General features: G+C 38.8%; 1 long non-coding RNA gene across 1 annotated transcript; it reads left to right on the top strand.

The window, feature by feature from the left end:
- Positions 1-801: 801 nt before the first annotated feature.
- On the top strand, positions 802-18,105 carry LOC121233436. The gene is made up of 4 exons (XR_005932850.1): positions 802-1,219; positions 13,876-13,887; positions 16,856-16,859; positions 18,095-18,105. It is a non-coding gene; the product is annotated as an uncharacterized LOC121233436 (long non-coding RNA).
- Positions 18,106-19,508: the final 1,403 nt, after the last annotated feature.

The following is a 19,508-nucleotide window of genomic DNA, read 5'->3' as shown; positions in this document are numbered from 1 at the left end:
TTAGAACACAAACCACAGTCTAAATGATAGCAAAACATTATTGGATTAATTATTAGCCATACGGTTTCCACAAAACAGTCTTACCTACACTCCAGTGTCGTAAATCAAACACCTATAGCTTATATTTGCCATATGTAACTAGCAACTATAATACAAGTAGCAATAATTATTCCCAAAACAGCATGGTTTGTTTTTTTCTCCTAAAAATTGCCTAAATTCCACACTTAGTCAAAATGCTTCTCCTGACCAAACATTTGAAAATGACCCAGCATCTTCATATCACGAAAAGGGTATGCACCACATATTTCAGAGGACTGAGGGATGACAGTATCTTTGAACTGATTCCCAGGCAGAAGACTGGTTACCCAAGGATCTTTCCACACTATCGCAGGACATGGGTGGGCCTCACACTGGTGACAGGTTTGTATAAAAGAGTTTATAGGCAAGGGTTGCAATATATTCCACCCACAAGCAAAAAACAGCAAACAAATCCGTCTTTTCTACTTCTGTATTAAAGTTCGCTTTATCTTATCAGAGCAAAAGGAGAAATACTAAACAAAATGTAATGCAAACAAATTCTGAAATTATTTGGTTTATTCTTCCTCCTCTACTGGCTACATATGCAAGACCATAGCCTACCTCAAATTGCTTTAATTCTCATGATTATGTCCTCCTTTAAAATGGAGAACAGGGACTCTCAATTTCAAAGGTCAGCTACTCACTAAACAGAAGTATTTATGCACTTTGGCTTTCCCCCTTGACAAGTTTCCATTCCAAAAACCTGGAGTAGGACTATGTAAGAGACTGTGTTGGACTATATTTGTCTCAACTTTGCTGACCATTTGCTAGCCTCAGCATCCTGTTGCTGTGGGGAGTACGTGCTGAAGGCCCTGAAGAAACCACCATATCCGCCTGAAGCTACCAGTCTCTGTGGAAATGGCTGGACTCTTTGGAAAAACTGTGTACTCCTCCCTCGAAAAAGGAACTGCAAGGGACTGGAAAAAGGAACTGAAAGGAACTGCAAGGGATTGATAATCAGCGCTTGGAACTGGGACTTGTCATCGTCTGTCTGCTGCAACCTGGAACTTGGACCCCCATCACCTGCACTGAGACCGAGCCAACAGGACGTTGCTGGCTTTGTGGTGGTGGTAACTAGTCTTGCTCCATCGCTTCCGTTCTCTTGCTTAGGTCTGCCTCTTTTTCCTTTCTTCTTCCCTCTGTCCTGTCACTATTATCAATTGTTATAGGAAATAAAACTTGTAAGGTTGTACGGCATCTGACCTCGTTTGTGTCTTAATCTCACTCTTGGGATCGTTTAAGAACCCTCCCTGATATTGGATCAGGACAGACTACCAACTTAGAGCATCTCTTTCCCACATCTTCTACGAAAAGATAAGCTGAAATAAAATGAATGCTGGAATGCTCATGTCTGTATCTCTCTAATTTAGTGTCATAATTCTTCCCACATCTACCTTTGCCATTGCCACTTTCTGATGTGCACCTTTTCCTTAGTTTTGAAAGCTGCCCCTCTATCACTATTTTCAATATTGGAGAAACCAAGAGCACTAACAAATAAATAAAAAATAAGCACTATGACTCACATTACACTGCATTTTTAAGTTTCACTGTTAAGACCACTAGTTAAGTGCAATCTTAAAAGTCTGTAGCATCTTGTTAAGTATTTTGAAAAGACAAAATGCTTTTGTAGTTATAGTACATAGTAACAAATTGGAATATCTCAGTTCTTGGCGGGGGGGGGGGGGCTGTATTGTTTGTTCTTTTAGCATGATGTGACTTCAGGTGGTTCCATTTTCTTAGTGGCATAATACTTCATAATCTCCAGAAAGTGCTGAGCAGACACCTTTTAAAAAGCAGAACCACTACAAATTTTTAATAAGTATCTATTGCTGAAAATGCAGACCATGGTCATTATTGGGGGCACTACTACCGACGTACTTTGACAGTTTCTTAGACATTTTTTAAACTCACTTTCCCATTTGTAAAATTAGTCTCATTGAATTTAGCTTCTTCATAAGGTTGTGTGAAAATCAATTTGTGTTTGACAAGCATAGTTATTTATTTTTGCTGTGCACCTTAACAGGCTGGTGTGCAGAAGAACCTATCAAGAATCAGTATTTGCTGGCCATTACAAGCTATTTACCATTAAAAAACTGTATTATTGGCAAGCACAGATGTCACTGTGAGGCATAGGTGATACGAAAAATTTAGTGGCAGTCATTACAGCTGTCTTATGACACAAAATATCTTCCTATCAATTCATTAAATGACACAGAACTACCCTGAAATATTATGTGCTTACCAAACTGTCGTGGTTTCAGCCCAGCTGGTTACAAAGGACCACACAGCCACTCGCTCACTCCTCCCGCCACCCTCCGGTGGGATGTGGAGGAGAATCAGAAAGGAGAAAAGAAAAAAACCTGGAACCTCAAGGGCTGAGATAAGGACAATTTACTGGGACAACACAAAAAGAGAAGTTACAACAACAACGGGACTAATAAAAGAATATACAAAACGAGTGATGCACAGTGCAACTGCTTACCACCTGGAACCCGATGCTCAGCCACTTCCCCCACCGAAAGCCAAGCACTCCCCCCGAGCCCGCTCCCCATTTATATACTGAGCATGATGTCACATGGTATGGAATAGCTCCTTGGCTAGTTCAGGTCAGCTGTCTCTGCTGTGCCCCCTCCCAGGTTCCTGTGAAAATTAACTCTATCCCAGCTGAAACCAGACACAAACAAATTTTGGTCAGTCAAATCTCAACTCTGCGATAAGTTTTATGCAGAGAAATCCTTGTGGTCATGTACAATTTACTGCAAGACAGCAATAGAGGTAAGCAACCTTAAGTACACACGAATTCCTCATTTCAAATTTCATGCAAGAAATGGTTACATTTCTCACAACATACCTGTACATCTTTGTTTTTCCAGTTAGTCATCTTACTGCAATCCATCATGGTATCTTACCATAATGCAGAGGCCCACCTACAGAAGTGAAAGCTTTGTATTTCAGCTCTCAGCTGAACCGATTCCCCATCCAGCAGCTATTCAGGTTTTGTACACAGGCCCCTCAAGAAGTTTTCAAAGTGAACATACCTGTTTTATGTACTAATACTGTGTTTTGTATAGTTCAACAATGCTGCAGAATCAGGTGTTTGAGGTGTGTGGGTTTTCCCTCAGTCATACAACTTTCATTTAGTAATGCCAAATGCATTGCCAGTTTAAGCAAAAATGTAGCCTTCAATATTAATGCAGAGTTTTTTGTTGCCCAAAAGGGCAATCTCAGGCATAGCATCATATCCCCATTTTCTGTTTCTGTTACGTTCAAAAAGCATCTTACCATTGTACTTGAGTCAGACGTCTGCATTCAAAATATATGAATGGACACAGCACTTCTGCTTCCCACTGCAGACACAGTAAATGGCTGATTCAGGATTGGGTGCAAAACACCCCAGGTATCTCTGTAGCAGGATCTTGCTTCTCTGGAAGACCACAGTACTTGTTGCTTGGGCTACAAGACCATCAGGTGAGGAAAGCAATGTCTTAAGGAAGGAAAGTTGCAGGTAGGATCTTAAAGTCTGAGATACAGCTGCTCCAGCAACTTCCAAATATCAATCCTCTTCACTACAGAACCATAAACCCTTTTTTTCCTTGCAAAGCTAGAAATCTAATCATTTACCAAAGCAGATGTATTGTCTGCTTCAGTAGAGGTGCACCACTACCTGTTTGGGGGTTGGGTGTGGTGTTATGTTTATATTTAAGACTAAAATAAAATCTATTTAAAGTGATGAATTTATCTTTTTTTCTTCTATGACCAAAACCAGGAACTGCACATGCAATGCAATGGAAGCTCCCTTTGCACTCTCATTTCTAACCTATGACCTTTCCCCAATTACTGTTTCAATTAAATATGATGTACTCAAGTTGGGCATTCAAATAAACGTAATATAATGAAATGCTGGGTTACTCATTATGTTAACCTCATTAGCATGAGATTAATGTACCATTAAATAGATTGAACTGTCTTTTTAACTGATGACAAACTGAAAATGGAGCACTAAAGAACTCCCACCACTAATTTAAATAATAAACCAATTTCAGTTTTCTAATGAATTTAATGTGATATGGAAGCTGTATCTAGCCTTCAGTTAAACCAAACTGTGTTTCTCTTAGCTCATTTTAAATACAATTATACATTTGCTTATGATCAAGCGAATGCTGTTACATTTACCTCTTATCTACAGTCATTAATCTCCTTGTTTTCTCATCTAAACTACACACAATGAATCAGTTCTCTGAAATGGTGTAACATGTGATGAAGGAGGGGTATTATCCACAACTTCACCTGTAGACAGAAGAGAAACCGGGAATTCTGATCAACAAGGACTACAAAAGGGAAAAGACTCCTGCAATCAAGACAGAAGGAGAGTTCACTATGGAATCCACATATGTTCTTCTAAATCCAAGGATAAATACCACGGTTCAATATTAATTTACACTAAAACACTGCCTACCACTACCAATAAAGCAGATTAAGTTCTTCTGCTATGGAGCCAGAGATGAACACTACTAAAGGCAGAGCACAAATGCAAAACCTTTTCCTTAAGGTAAATTCCCCAAGTAGATACATTCTAATACAGAATACACTCGACAGTCACATCTTCAATGGTTTAGTCCCATTGCATTCTTCTTGCCCATCACTAGTAGTTTTGGTCTCCACTGTTTATTTCTTAATTCTTTAGACGTTTTCCTGTGTCCAGTTTAATGAATATCTGTTCCTCTTTGTAGTGTGAGATGGTAAAGTGCTTAAAAGCAAATAGAGAAATAAAAGTATATTGGATGAGATTAAAAATTTAGTTTGGAAGACCTTCAGAAGATTTGTGGAAGTGGGGTAATCCTTAGATGTACAAATAAATGGCTACTAATCACCAGTGAAACTGCAATGTTAAGTATATAAAGGTGTTCTCTTCTCCTCAAATGTATGTAGATGAGCTTGGTGCTAGGACAACTCCCCTGCTTGTACAGGGACTTTCTCCACATTTCGAGCTGGCTCCAAGATGCTACTCGCAGCACTCCAAGTGGCAGGGTTAGATGTCCTAATTATCAGTTCCATTAAATCCCATCAAGTTCTGCCGAGACATCTGGATCCTTGCCAGTAACAAAATCTGCAACTTCAGTCCTACAAGCTCCCAAAGTAAAAAGCAGACCTGGACTGATTCTACATCATCAATCGAGAGGCTTTTTTTTTTTTTCATTTTGAAACCAAGGTAGCCCTTACATTTAAAGGCCAAATCTGAGACTATAACAGTTGATTCAGGGGTAAGCAGGCTGAAAGCATTATTGATTCTGCCAATACATGCATGACCCAAAAAAGCCAGACACCTTTGTAGATTTAAAGATTTCTTTAAAGATTTCTACAGTATGATCTCAGGGGGAAAAAAAAAATCCTACTATAATTGAATGTTTCCATTAAACAGTATAAATTGCAAATTGTGAAAAAACATATAGCCACAGGTGTATCTATTTAAATAAAACAATAGAAATCCTCCTTTTTAGAATTCAGTATGTTAATCCCAGAGTTGAAATATTAAATTGCTTCACTAAAGAAGACAGTCTTAAATTCACCACAAAGACTATATCATTTGATACCAATTTGCACAGAATTGGAACACTGGAAAATAATTCAATGGCTGACAATATAAATCTAATTGGTGTCAGTTAAATGGACCCATTGCAAAGGAGTCTTCAAATTCCAGTTGGATATAGTATCTGACCCAAAAGGATTTAACTGATTAGGCATGATAGGCTGACTTGACAATTCTGAATTTAGCTAAAGACCATCATGTTTTTCTGTTCAGTAAACTTCAGAAAGCTGTTGGGCTTTTCTCATAATCATTAAAAAAAATACCAAAAACAATCAACAAATTCTTCACCTGTGGTGCTGGTTACAGAGAAAGTTACACTTTCAGGAAGTTGGCTAAAGTAGCATGAGATTACCCTCTCTTACCAGAGAAAACAAAGGACTCCTGCTAGAGTCAGTGCTAAGAATTATACACTTGTTTTCCTCAATGATACAGAATACTGAAGACAAACTGTGCTGGCAACTGGAGCTTAGATAATAATTCTCCTAGCCTTGCATTTGCTACATGTATCTCACTCATGAAAATAAAGTCTCCATGGCTTCAGATGCCAAGAAAAGTAAACATTTTCATAGTTGTACACATTTCTTCCTCTAGAAGAAGAAATGTATTAAAAAGCAGCTGCCAGAGCAACATCTTATTCAATTTTCTTGATCTCTGAATGTTTTGATGAAGCCTATGCACCAAATGTAAACCACTGCACGTATAATGCACTTACTCCTTTATGCCAGAACTGATTTTAAGCTTCCATAAAAGTGCTACTGCATACCTCATGGAACAGCAAAATACATCAATAACAGCAACTAAAAGGGATAAATTCTATTTAGATCTGACTTAAGTTCCCCATCAATAAGAAAGTTGCCAGAAAACAGCAAGAGTAGTCTATATACAAGTGTTACAACTCTATAGACGTATGACATTGTAAAGGCTTTTACTGTTATGATCTTTCTAAAATATGATAATGGTAGCTCATGATTGCATAATACACTATAAGAGATGTTTTTCTAGTCTCGGGTAGTATATTACCTGCAGGAATTAGGGTGCAGTAAAAGAAGGGGCAGGGGAGAATCTAACTCAATACATCCGTAAGGGAGATCTTTTTCCTTTCATCCACTGATAAAAGAGTGACCACAAATTAGAGCACAAATCCATCATTGAAATCCTAGAATTGCTGTAAGCTGAGACTGAGAAACTCTGCACATAAATACAATACCTGAAACTTCCTCCTTTTTATTAACATTCCATTATTCCGTATTACTTTTGGGGATGGGAGTACTTCTTATGTTTGTTTTTTATAATAAAGTGATCTTGATAAGACTGCATGACCATGGAATGATGATACATTGACAAAGTATAAACTGGAAACCAGCCTCAAATATTCTTGCCACAATACTGGAACTCCATGGAAATTAGGGTTTGGAGGTTTTTCCCCCTCCTTTCTCAGGGTTCCCATGTAAAGCCTAAACTGTATTGTTCTTTGAATCCATGTTTTCAATAACCAAAATTTTAATTAGCTAGGCTGAATAATTCTGATTTTGATGAATCATTGAAAGCAAGTTATCAAATGGTCTTCTGCATCCATGGGGCAAAACAGGATGCCACATTGAATAGCCACAGCAGTAAGAAGCATCTTGGCATTGCAGTCATACAAGTAAGTTTTCACTTCTGAGTCAATTTTAATCTGAGGTTTTTCTTCCCCCAAAAACCTGTTATTGAAAACACATGCACCCCTGTATAGCTATAGTATGGTCATGTCAGCTGCAAGTGTTGGGAGAATGCAGATATAAAACACATTTATATAAACACAGATATAAGACTTAGAGCATGAAGGCCCCTCTCTTACCAAATGCAATAGAACTTGGACTGCTGCACAAAATTTTATTCATTTGTAAAGTCACCCACTAACATGAAACAGGTTTTGGGATTGGGCCTAAGGAAGCACTTACACAGGTAACAAATACCATCCACTGCAAAAATTCCTAATGCTATTTGTCAATGGTAACTAACAGAAGAAAATATTTGTCATTCCTTAATTAACTACACTTTAAGTAATAAACACTATAATAAACACACTCATTAATGTTTACCTGACTTGCTTTAAGTGCTTCCACAATTCTCATTCCAGTAGCCTTACAAGACTCTTGCTCAACTCAACCAAGGAACCTCAGTCACACAAAAATTTCTGTAAAAGCCCACACATTCTTTTCTCAGAGATGACATACTCTGACAAAGAAATCAAAACTTCTCTGTAATTTATCCAATCCTATTATTAAAGTACAAAAATCAGTTAAATTAGAACTAATAAGGATTTCTTATTTGAAAAATTCACTTTATTGTTCTTTGATTTTGTTTCCTCAAATTCTCTATAAACTGACACAATTTTTATAGGAGTCCTGCTATACACAAAAATTTAAGTAGCTCAGATACACAATAAAAAATAGTACATAGTCCTACTTTGTAACTTAGCTTTACTCCTTTCCTACAGTGCTTCTGAACAATGAAAACAGGTACATTTTATAGTAACAGTTCAGAATAAGAGCGACTTTTACAATGCCCTCACATTCCAGTAGAACCCATTCTCAGAACCGGGTGACAGACTAGCCTCCCAGACACCTGAAAACCTTAAGAAAAAGACCACTGCAGAAACAGTAGAAATTTGAGAAAAGAATTAAAATAAATGCTGCTATGTTAGACTACATGGTCCTTAGCCACATAACTTCTTTTAACAAAGTGAAAATGTCAGTGGTTTTTGGAAGCTAAGATAAATACAGAATGTTTGTGTGTGATTAAGTACTTGGTTCTATTTAGCACTGCATTAAAATCAAAATATGAAAACAGAAGAGACAGTTGTACTTTACTGACAAGTACATCTGAACAATACTTTTCATATTCATATTTTTTCTTGAATAGAGATAAAATAGTTCTGGCAAATAGCTAAAAGAAACCTAATTTAATTACATCTGAATTATGCTGAAGTAAAATCTCAACACTTAAATGGATTCATTTAGGCTAGGCATCAGGAAGCTTTTAAGGTAGTGTTGAAGAACTGTTTCAAGCTAGTTTGAACAAGCATGCGTGACTTCATAGATACGATCATTGTACAAAGTGCATAACATCTTGTTAATGGGATTGCTGAAATCTTCCCAGTAGCTGTAGACCAGTAATTTCCCCTTGGAATATCTTAGTAAAGAACACCACAATCATCAAAACTGCTGTACTTGAAACTATACACAGCCACAGCCCAAAAACTCCAGGCAATGGAAGAACCCAAAATAATAGCATTAACTCTTCCCTTTTCCACTACCAGTATTTTGAACACTGTTCAAGCCTTCCATTTATTTTCAGACCGTAATGGAGTCACACCCCACTATAAGTGCAACTTAAGCTTTGTGACTATTCCTCTCTGTTAGGAGGAAATCAGTACTTCACAGACCTAGCCTTCTGTATTACAAACTGCTCATCACCGTCTTCACCTTGGACAAGCTGAGCTTTTACATTCCTGACACCTAATCCGGGCGTCTATGGTAAATAGTTTTCCATAGTCCTGTTATTAAAAATATATATACACTTAATATTATTTCATTTGGATATCCAAATAAATTGGTAGTCTTGGAGAAACAAGTGTGCCAGTAAACCTATATGAATTCTTCTTAGAGTGAGGGGCAGAAAATCCTCCTGACAATATTCTATGCTTCTTGAAACGGATTTTGTACTCTAATACTGTACTAAGACACAACGTCATTTTTAGGGAAGAAGGAATGTTTGAAATTAATCACTGGTGGTAAGAGCATATGAATTGTTATTTGGTCAGCTTGATTCCAGACCTCATTAGTGTACTGCACAGAAAATGTATTACTTGCACATAAATATTTACGTGAGTTTTCTTGCAAATCTTTCCTAATTCTGGCTGATGAGAAAGCTATGTTTTTAGCCCTTCTGTTGTTTGCTTGCTTTCCAACCTGCATATTCCCTATATCATAGCTATGGCACCCATTTAATCTTTAAATTACTGAGGTTTCTGAATGCTCACTGATGATTATTGTCACAAATCACATCTTAGCTTGCTAAGAACTGCCTACTAAAATGTTTGAATAAGTAAAACTAATATTTTTGAAGTCTTGCTAAGTGAAACCAACATTGAAATATTGGGCATTTTTGGGCCACAATTCCAAAAGTTTTTAGAACACCGATTATTATGAAAAAAAAAAAATAGTTAATAAACTGAAACTGCTCATCACCATACCTTTCTGGATACTCAGGAAAAAAACGTCTGGCATCCTCTAAATACTGCTATTATTCCTAATCTGAAAGCAATTTATATTTGTATCTTTTCCTCTTCATCCACAGAGAACAGGCTGATGAGCTGAAAGCACTGCACTGGCCTTTTTTTAGAATTACCTGCTCTATCTCCCAAATGTATCAATACATTTCCACTTTCACACATTTCATAACCAAACAGTAGGTTCAGTTAAAAGCCCTCTAAGTTCTTGAATCTTGTTTCTAGGTAACTCTTCAGAAAAAGTACTGAAGTGTGAAAGTAATGTTAATGAAAGTAAATTAATGCAATACAACCATATGAATCAGGAGAAAATGCATAGTTTGCAAAGGTTTGAGGGCTCTGTAGACTTTTGCCTATGTAACTTTGAATGCTAACAAAGGAGTACATTGAGACATAGATTTATTCTATTTCTTCACCTTTGCAAGAATTACTTGTAATTAAAGGAATTTATTCAATCATCATTTACAACCCCCAAACAAGTCTCAATCCTCAGACTTTATGCCAAGTAGCCAGTTTGTACTTGGATTAGGTGGGTTTGAAGTCCAGTCATTACATCCCCTTAGATCCCCCTACAATACAACTACTTAATGAGAGTTAGTTCAATTGCTTTGAGTACACTCATACACTTACCACGCTGGTTTTAGCTTGCCTTATGAAAAAACCATTAAAAGGAGACTAATTCTGTTACATTCCTATGAGGCTGAGAGAATTTATATAAACACATATTAGCAAACTTGGGAAAAAGATATTTTCAGGTTATTCTTAAGCAAAAGCAGTAGCAGATTTAACAATGTTCTGTCTTCCTCCATTTATCTGAAATATTATATGGGACTTGATCTCACCATTATAAAAATATACCAACTTTACTGTTTTTTAATAGGATTACTGAAATGGCTGACCCAAAACACAATCCTATTTAAAAAATGTATTTATGTTTTTTTCTCATTGTTTTTCTTAATAGCTTTATACTGCACAAAGTCTTGCTCATTTTGAAATGGCCACTGTCATTGCCATGAAGAGACTATGTGCTGCAAGGGAAGGAAGCAAGAGGACAGGCAAGCAGGAGGCCCAGTCAGGCATGAACACCAGTGGGAGAGCCATGAAAGCCCAGGTGTTTTGAATGATACTTCATTCCCTCTGCCCAGAAACTAATCAGGGTCCACCCCTCCAGCTGGACACCTGACAGTTAAGGGTAGTTTTCCAGAAATAAGCAGGAAAAAACAACCCAAAAACCTCCAGTTGTAAAAAAGGGATGAAAATCTAAAGTTTTTCCTTGTTTTAGGTCTAGCCTAGCCACACAGCTGTCAGAGTTCATCTGTTGGGGGACTTGGCTGTAGAAAACCTGATTATGCACATTTCAAATAAAGCAATGTATTTTACCCAAACACTGGTGCTTCTGAGTACACAGCACAATGGAAATGAAGGTGTTGAAGGAGGACTGGTGTCTGAAGAAACAGAAGAATAAGCAGACTTTTTTCTAGCTATATATAGTCAAATGGTTCTGCTGAAAGTGACCACAGATGCATCATTTTCTTTCCTATATCTGAGCATAGGTCAGTAAATAGTGTATGATACTTGGGTCTGGACATCTAATTCTTGTTGATTTCAATGGAGGACAGCAATCTAAGCCCTTCCGAAAAGGGTATTTTTTTTTTTTAATCTTCACATGATCTAATACTTGTACCTAGCTAATGATCCACACAAAGTTGCAACATCAGCAATCAAATTTACATTCCTTTTCAAGAAGTTATTACTCTCACTTTTTAGGATGCATTATATTTTAGGAGTTCAGACAGATAAACTCATCATAGAGCCACTTGTTAAACTGTCTTTTTTTAATCATAGCTAATTTCAAACACATTATTCATAGTGACATACATGATACACCATAAATGTATACCCTAACTCCAAGCAAGCCAGATTACTCAACCTGTGGCTTCAAATTTTAACTTAACTGTGGGGGTTTTTTTCCTGTGGTGTTGGATTGTTTTGGTGGTGTTTTTTGTTGTTGTTTTTTTTTCCTCAAGAGAATCTCAAAAGCAGATGAAACAGTCTATCACTTTATCCCAGCACTGAAGTTAATCGAGAGCCTCATAACCCAACATAAATAATTTACCTTTCATTCTCTTGAATAATTTATTGAAAAGGACTAATTTTTAACTTCTGATTCACAGAGTAACATTTAAGAGGTTGCATTTAATCCTCATTTTTTAATGTATTCTAATATCTTTCATTCCTACCCATCAAAATCTTGGTCAGAAGATCAAAGATGGTTGTTCAGTAACTTTTTTTTTTTTTTAACATATTGAAACATGAAGCACTTGCAATGAAAAGAACTTTTAATATTAGCAGCAATTGTCAGGATATATATTCAGTACCTACTCTTTTTCAACATAAAGAAAAGTCCTAAAAGCTCATCATCACAAATCGCTTAGACTCCACATGCAGGAAATTTATCACTTTGGTTCCATGCCCAAAAGAAAACCCAAAGGCAGAGCAACAGCACAGCTTTGGTTTCATCTCTTTTCACTGTTTGGTTTGTTTTTTTTATTACACAAATATCACAACCAGTGCTGGACAGACCAGGGAGGGGTTGTGGTGAGTTCAGAAATCCCTTGGGCTTAATTAAGGTGAAACGATACCAAACAATCTGTTAAACATTTTATTTATGGCAGAAGCAACCTGAACTTGGGTGATGTTAACAGTAGGAGGCGGGGTTTCTCACAACAAGAATTGGAATGAAACTACCTCAGTAAACCGTGTAACACGCAGTAACATATTTATCAATTCAGGGCAGACAATAAGGAGAGCCCTCCCGTTGGGTCAGGAGGTTCAGAGCAGGCCCCCTTGCTTTCTAGACTCCTTCTCAGCAAGGAGCCCAGGGGTCTCTGGATCCACTCCTAGTCCCAGACTCGGTCAATGGCTTTATGCCTAAAGGGATGAGGTGTAGGGATTATGCAAAAGAAAAGAGAGAGAGAGAGAGAGAGAAAAGAGAAAGATTTCACTGATCCTGGGTCCAGCATTGCTCCAGTCAGCTGAGGGGTCCAATTCCGGAGGGCGCATGTGCGGGGCTTCAGTTTGTGCCCTTTTATCATCTCCTTGCCCCTCCTTCGGGCGGGCACTTGAACTCATTAGGCTAATTAGGTGTCATGAGCAGTTTGTGTTTCCAGAACTTTCAGGAAATGGGTCCGTGGCCTTGGGGATCATTTGGGAAGTAACTTCCTGTTTCCTGCAGATGTGATCTTTGGCCATGCATGGTGAGCTGCTGTTGCGTCCCAAAGTTGGAGCGACTCAGGTTCGTGGATTTCCTTTGTCAGAATTAAGGTGAAACGACACCAGGGGAGTTCAAACAACAATGAACATTTATTCAACCTAGCTAACCTTGCCCAAGTACAAGTGAACTTATCAATATGAACCTTGCAACATGTCGTTAAGCCGCTGTTTGAGAAGAGAAGGGAAGTATAGAAAAATGAAATGGAAAAAGGAACATGAAACTGTGTCAGAAGGAGAGCCCTCCCGTTGAGTCACAAGGTTCAGAGCAGACCCCCTTGCTTTCTGGACTCCTTCTCAGAGAGGAGCCCAGGGGTGGCTAGATCCACTCCTAGTCTCAGACTTGGTCAACAGTTTATGTTTAAAAGGATGAGGTGTAGGGACTATGGAAAAGAGAGAAGGAAAAGAGGGGGAGAAAGAGAGAAAGAGAGAAAGAAAGAAAGAAAGAAAGAAAGAAAGAAAGAAAGAAAGAAAGAAAGAGAGAAGGAAAGGGTTTCACCAGTCCTGGGTCCAGCGTTGGTCCAGCCAGCGTAGAGGTCCAGTTCCGGAGGGCGCGCGCTGAGAACTCGTTCTCCCTTCTTTTATAGCGTGTTAGTCGATGGTCTCGACATGTGCAGTCCCATTCCCGGGGTTCTCTGGAATCGGTCGGAGAGCTTTGGGGGGGGAGGTTCATCGCAGAGTTGCCTCTCTTTTTCTGCTGGCATGACCGCTGTAGATAGAAGCACAGTCCCATCCTCCGTGGGGCCTCCTCCTCCTCGAGGCGCATATGCTGTGCTCCTTCTCCTGGTCACTTAAGATAAGGAATTGCAGCTTTGGAGAAGCACAGTCCCACCCTCCGGGGGGCCCTCTCCTCCGGCCACATTGTCCTGTTCACAAAACTCCAGCATTTTTACAGAGGCCGTTTTCTCCACCAAAGTTCTTTAACGAATGTTTGAGACATTAACTATAATTTGTCAGACCGTCACAGCTGCCCTGCTCAGCACATCAGAACACCACAGCAGAACAGGGACCTGTGCACCCTCCAGCACGGCCTGTTGTTTGCCCGGCTTCTTCAGGTTCGTTGTTATGGAGAATTTGCACCACCAGAATGTTTGAGACATTATCTCTTTCAGTCCCTCACATGTGATGTTGCTATGAAGCTTGTTTCAGTGCCTTGCAAGCAAGTTCCGTTCCTTCCCTCAACCACAAAAGCCAGGTCCCAGTCTCCGTCCATCGCGACAGGTGTTTAAGGCATTAACTCTGTCCAGTCTCTCACAACAAAATATTACTCATTCACAAATTTATAAAATTTGACTTAATGTACATATAAGACTCAGACAAAAAAGTTGCAGACTGAACTCTGATTGCTTACATTTCATAATAATAACCCTGGATTATGTACAATTTTTTTCAATTAACATAATATTGGCAAAAATGTAACTACAGAACTGAACTGTCCTGTTTGCCTGACCAACTTAGTGACCTTCTATTATGGAGTGACTACACCAATGGACAAGTGAAGAGCTACGGATGTCATCTATCTGGACTTCTGTAAGACCTTTGATACAGTCCCCCACAACATTCTTGCCTCAAAATTGGAGAAATATGGGTTTGATGGGTGGGCTGTTACATGTATAAGGAATTGGCTGGATGACCGAGTGCAGAGTTACACTCAATGGCTCAATGTCGAAGTGGAAACCAGTAATAAGTGGTGTCCCTCAAGGGTCTGTACTGGGACCAATACTATTTAATATTGTCATCAATAACATAGTGGGATTGAGTGTACCCTCAGCAGGTTTGCAGATGACACCAAGCTTGAGGGAAGGGGTGCCATCCAGAGGGACCTTGACAGGCTTGAGGAGTGGGCCCATGAACTTCATGAAGTTCAACAGGGCCAAGTACAAGGTCCTGCCCATGGGTCAGGGCAACCTCCAATATCAGTACAGACTGGGTGATGAATGAATTGAGAGCAGCCCTGCAGAGAAGGACTTGGGAGTATTTGTGGATGAAAAGCTGGACGTGAGCTGGCGATGTGTGCTCACAGCCCAGAAGGCCAACCATATCCTGTACTGCAGCTAAAGAAGAGTGGCCAGCATATTGAGGGAGGTGATTCTGCCCCTCTGCTCTGGTGACACCCCACCTGCAGTACTGCATCCAGCTCTGGGGTCCTCAGCACAGGAGAGACATGGACCTATTGGAGCAGGTCCAGAGGAGGGTCACAAAGGTGTTCAGAGGGATGGAACACCTCTCCTATGAAAAAAGGCTGAGAGAGTTGTGGTTGTTTAGCCTGGAGAAGAGAAGGCTCTGGGGAGACCTTAGCAGCCTTTCAATAGTTAAAGAGGGCTTATAAGACAGATGGGGACAGACTTTTTAGTAGGCTCTGTTGTGATAGGACAAGGAGTAATGGTTTTAAAGTAAAAGAAGGTAGATTCAGACTAGATATAAGGAAGAAATTTTTTACAATGAGGGCAGTGAAACACTGGAACAGGTTGGCCAGAGACATGGTAGATGCCCCATCCCTGGAAAGATTCAAGGTCAGGTTGGACAGGGCTTTGAGCAACCTGATGCAGTTGAAGATGTCCCTGCTTATTGCATGGGGGTTGGGCTGGATGACCTTTAAAGTTCCCTTTTAAGCCAAACCATTCTATGATTCTATAAAAGATGAAACAAAACCAAGTGTGTTATATACTATAATAATACTTACAATAATAACAATAATTATAATAACAGTAATTATATTATGTAACAATAATTATAATAACTACACTTTTCCCTATCTTACTGTAGTAGGGTGGTTTCGAGGATTCCCTGGAAGGTAGACACACACACACACACACACACACAAAGTCTAAAGCCAAAAAAACCCCCTGTTTTATTAACTACAAGTCTGCATTGCTCTAATAGGTCCTAAAAAGCAATAAAGAAAACAAAACATACTGACCCAAGGACTGTGAGGGAGATGGACCACCTGAACATCCTTGTGTCATGAGCTCAGCAATCAGTAGGTGCCAGCTTTACGTGGGCATCCCCATGGAGGCAACGGTGACCTTGCCATACGCCTGCCTGTCGCTCTTCAGAAAGCTCCCAGTATTTATGCATCTGCGGAGGCATGGTTTCAACACATGGGGGCAACGTGTCGAAACACGTCCCACTTGCCAACTTTGTGTCACAACACAAGGTGCTCTCAGAACATGCGCCTGCTGGCCAGGCATTCTGCACGCGCCACATTCGTATCTCCCATCGGTCTAGGGCTGCTGTGCACGCACCAGACCAGCAGCTAGCAGTACCCCAGTCTTCACGTGCCGATCAGGCACCTTGCAGATAACAAAGATGTTGCAAGGCCGATCAGGCACTTGATTGCGTTTCCTGCTGTGTTAGCTCTACAAGGTCAGATTCCCCAAATCCCTTGGCTGCTTGATGGTTCCACCCATGGACCACTAAACTCCTGTTCTGCAAAATCTCAAGTTCTCCGTACACACTTACCACTTAATGGAATCATCTTCTTGGAAACAGACAAATTAATAAAATGTGAGGATGACATAGAATTTGTAATTTTGTTAGAAGGGGCAGATAAAAATTAATTCCAAAACCTAAATCCCTGTCCTTTAAAAAAAAAATAAAAAAAAATCAATAATCCAAAACTTTCTTGAAAGATTAGACAATCAGAGTATTGTGAAAAAAAAAAAAAAAAACCCAAACCTATTCTGCTAAAAATATCCTATTCTGTTTTCAATTCTGAGAACGAAAATCTGGTCCTACTGAAGTTAGGAAGAGAACTCTGGCTTCAAAGAGGGCATGATTTACCCCAGATAGATACAGCAAAACTGTGAGGGCGCTTCAGTGGGTTAAATTAAGATGCAAGTAAATATCTAACAAAGGCAAGCAACACCATTAACATTACTGAAGAGTCTCATAATAAAGGTTTTAAAAAATTACTGCTTGCAATACTTAGTACTATTTTGACTATGACCACCTAAAAATCCTTCCCCTGTATCTCAGGAAGCAGTGAAACAAACATCAGTATCTTGGAAACAAACATTCTTCCAATTTGTCACAAGTGAACAAGCATGGCTTTACTGAGCCTGCCTACCTTAGCTCCTGGCTACTGAGGAGACTTGCACTATTTTGTGACCAAAAGTACTATGCACTATGCAATTCCTTCTGCATGCTCACTCCAGGCATGGTGGTCTGAGCAAAGCTGAGACTATTTTCCTTCTACTCCTACCAAGTCCCAGCACACACAGGTCAGAAGACATACATTCTGAATATTTTTCACCCAAGTTTTATGAAAAGCTCCATTATGAGTCTTAGTTAACCAAACACTGATCCACACAAGTAGTTCAGAAGGAAAGGAAAGGATAGATAATACAGCTTTCATTCACGTAACTACAGTAAGACTTGGCTTGGTAGGCTAATACATCTGTCAATTAAATCCATCTTCTGACTATTCATTGTTATACAAGCCCTCGATAATACCAAAATATGTATCTCTACCAGTAAGTCACCATCACAATTGCCATTATTGATCTTTAGAGTCAGCAGATGAATCCATCTGTGGGTTTCTGTACCACCTATCTTGATTTTCCACAGCCTCATCTTTCTACCTAAACTCATTAAACTGTCATCTATGGGTTTATATCATTTTTACTTGAAGGGCCCAAAGAAACTTTGGAGGTTTTGTTTTTAAAATGCATCCAAAACTATGCTATTGCATCCTGAAAACTCCATTTCACTTCATATTTTGTCTCCAGTTATCTTGGCCATGATGGATAGCAGATATAATAACTTTTAAGCAGTGCGATATCAGAAATACCAGCATTAGAAATATTTAGATTAGACATTTGATATGCAATTCTTCACTTCCCATCAAATATCTTCAAGCTTTTGTTGCCCACTTCAGCAAACAGGGTTATTCTAGTCACATTTTTAGGGTGTTTTATTCGATGTGCAAATAAATGAAAAAGTTCAGATAAGAAAATTAAATATATTTTGTGTACTTCATGTCAGGAAATCAAATAGATGAAGTGAAGTTATTTTGTACTGAAGGCAGAAAATGTCAGAAGGCATATGTAAAATTAAATGTAGTAATTGCAGGAAAATGTGTGTTAATATGCTATTATAATAACAACAGGACACTACAGATGAAAGGGTAGAAATAAATTTAAAATATCTCTGCTAGTTATAACCAAGCACAGTATACCAAAGCAATATACTTTTTATAGGTATAGAACCACTAGACATATTTTAAATAAAGCAATCTGATATTTTTCTTGAGACTTCAGGTACTATAAAAACTGAGGTAATTTTGTCTAACTTTCAATGTCTATAAAGATAATTATGTCTACTTACAATGATTAATTAGTAGTAGACTTGCACTTCAAGCAGTCTAAATTAGACTAAAAATAAAAAAGTTCTGCTGACCTATAAAAGTTACTTATTTGTCTACAGTTCAGCTATTCAGTTGGGCTATATTTAAGTTACAGATGTTCTTGGTTCCTAACAAGGTCACAAAATTGCTATCGAGATGGGGGGAAAGAAGTGCCAAAAACCAAGAGGGTAAACGATAAAAACAGTCACGTCAGAATCATGAGATTCTGCTGGACACTGCTTTCTGTAAAGTTACTTTGCAATTAGTTTAAATGGGTTTGTAAAATGAATGATTTAAGAACAAAAATATCACAATCACAGCTGATGTTTTTCCTTATAACTTGTTCAGGATGCAGGATTTAGCTCAGCTTGGAGCCTTTATTTTTCTCAACAAGATGGTACAGTGTCTATAAAGCTGTCCATCCAAATCCTGAGCAGAACTGGGAATCTTGTTCTGGTGTTTCTCCAATGCACCCTCTTAATAGTGTCAAAATTATGCACCATGGTTTTTTTGTTGGGTTTTTTTGTTGGTTTTGTTTTTGTTTTTTTTCTCTTTTTTAAACAGATGATAGGGAGCAGCACAACTACACATAAGCCTGGAGCACCCACATCTCCTACAGCTGTGTGTGAACGCAGCCCCGGAAAGGGTGTGCACACTTGTAACCCACACCACCCAGGGGACGGGGGTGCCTGTAACTGCAAGGATTAGTTGAAAAAGGATGTTTTGAATATGTAAAGTTTATTAATGCTTTAGAAGTCTTTAGTATTCTGTTTCATCTGTTGTGTTAGTCATATTGATCCCAAATGTATATTTCACTGATTGCTGGCTAATTATGCATCATTAATAAAGCACTAACTTAATTAAACCCCTTTGATCCTGATTTGGTTAGCTATATTAACCAAGCAGTGTTTGCCTGTGACAGGTGCCAGCTCAGCAAACGTAGAAGCCATTCC

Source organism: Aquila chrysaetos, chromosome 7, assembly GCF_900496995.4.
Source record: "Aquila chrysaetos chrysaetos chromosome 7, bAquChr1.4, whole genome shotgun sequence".
Lineage (NCBI taxonomy): Eukaryota > Metazoa > Chordata > Aves > Accipitriformes > Accipitridae > Aquila > Aquila chrysaetos.
The sequence above is the reverse complement of the archived record's forward strand: the minus strand, read 5'-3'. Positions and strand labels throughout refer to the sequence as shown.